The sequence below is a fragment of the Myotis davidii genome, unplaced genomic scaffold (genome assembly GCF_000327345.1).
Source record: "Myotis davidii unplaced genomic scaffold, ASM32734v1 scaffold131, whole genome shotgun sequence".
Classification (NCBI taxonomy): Eukaryota; Metazoa; Chordata; class Mammalia; order Chiroptera; family Vespertilionidae; genus Myotis; species Myotis davidii.
The window spans coordinates 186,647-188,189 of NW_006282815.1; the positions used below are offsets into that span (position 1 = coordinate 186,647).

The window sequence follows — 1,543 nt, forward strand, 5'->3', positions numbered from 1 at the left end:
CGTTATCTCCCGAGGGGTCCCAGACTGTGAGAGAGCACAGGCCGGGCTGAGGGACCTCCCCTCCCCACCCCCGGAGTGCACAAATTTTTGTGCACCGGGCCTCTAGTAAATATATAAAAAGCCAGCGATCAGAACGCTGGAATGACCAGAATGACCAGAATGACCAGAACAACCAGTCACTATGATGCCCACTGCAGCTGGCCAACCAGCCCGATCAGGGGCGGGGCTGGCCAGCCAACCTTCTGTGGCCCCTCCCCCTTGCTGGCCCTATCCCTGATCGCCCTCCCACCCCCAATCAGGGGTGGGGCTGGTCAACATCCCCCATCCCTTTCTCCCTGCCAGCCCAGCCTCCAGTTGGGCCCCATTGGGGCAGGCTAGCCAGACCCACCTGTGTATGAATTTGTGCACCAGGCCTCTAGTCAAGAATAACTGGAATGAGATCGTTAATAGCTTTGATAACATGAACCTCTTAGAGTCCCTCCTCTGTGGTATCTATGCCTATGGTTTAGAGAAGCCCTCTGCCATCTAGCAGTGAGCCATTCCTCCTTGTATCAAGGGTTATGATGTGATCGCTCAAGCCCAATCTGGGACAGGAAAAACAGCTACTTTTGCCATAAAGATTCTGCAGCAGATCTAAAGGCTACCCAGGCCTTGGTCCTGGGACCCACTAGAGAATTGGCACAGCAGATACAAAAGGTAGTCATGGCTTTAGGGGATTACATGGGTGCCTCTTGCCATGCCTTCACTGGGGATACCAACAGGCAGGCTGAGGTGCAGAAGCTGCAGATAGAAGCTCCCCATATCATGGTGGGCACCCCAGGAAGTGTGTTTGACATGCTTAATCGCAGATACCTGTCTCCCAAATACATCAAGATGCTTGTACTGGATAAAGCTGATGAAATTTTAAGCCGTGGGTTCAAAGACCAGATCTATAACATATTCCAAAAGCGCAATGGCAACACCTAGGTGGTATTTCTGCCAGCTACAATGCCTTCTGATGTGCTTGAGGTGACTGAGAAGTTCATCAGGGGCCCCATTCAGATTCTTGTCAAGAAGGAAGAGTTGACTCTGGAAGGTATCTGCCAATTCTATATCAACGTGGAATGAGAGGCGTGGAAGCTGGAGACATTGTGTAACTTACATGAAACCTTACCATCACCCAGGCAGTCATCTTCATCAACATTCGAAGAAAGGTTGATTGGCTCACTGAGAAGATGAACACCTGAGGCGTCACTGTCTCTGACATGCATGGAGATACAGACCAAAAGGAGTAAGATGTAATCATGAGGGAGTTCCGCTCTGGCTCTAGCAGAGTATTGTTTTTTTAAATTAAATCTTTATTGTTCGGATTATTTCATTAGTTACTCTTTTTTCCCAACATAACTCCCCTCCACCCAGTCCCCACCCCACCCTCCGCCCTCACTCCCTACCCACTGTCCCCATCCATAGGTGCATGATTTTTGTCCAGTCTCTTCCCGCATCCCCCACACTCCTTTCCCGCACAAGAATAGTCAGTCCATTCCCTTTCTATGTCCCTGATTCT

At 50.2% G+C, this 1,543-nt stretch overlaps 1 pseudogene; it reads left to right on the top strand.

The window, feature by feature from the left end:
* Positions 1-394: 394 nt before the first annotated feature.
* On the top strand, positions 395-1,107 carry LOC102753069 (annotated as a pseudogene).
* The last annotated feature ends 436 nt before the right edge of the window (positions 1,108-1,543 follow it).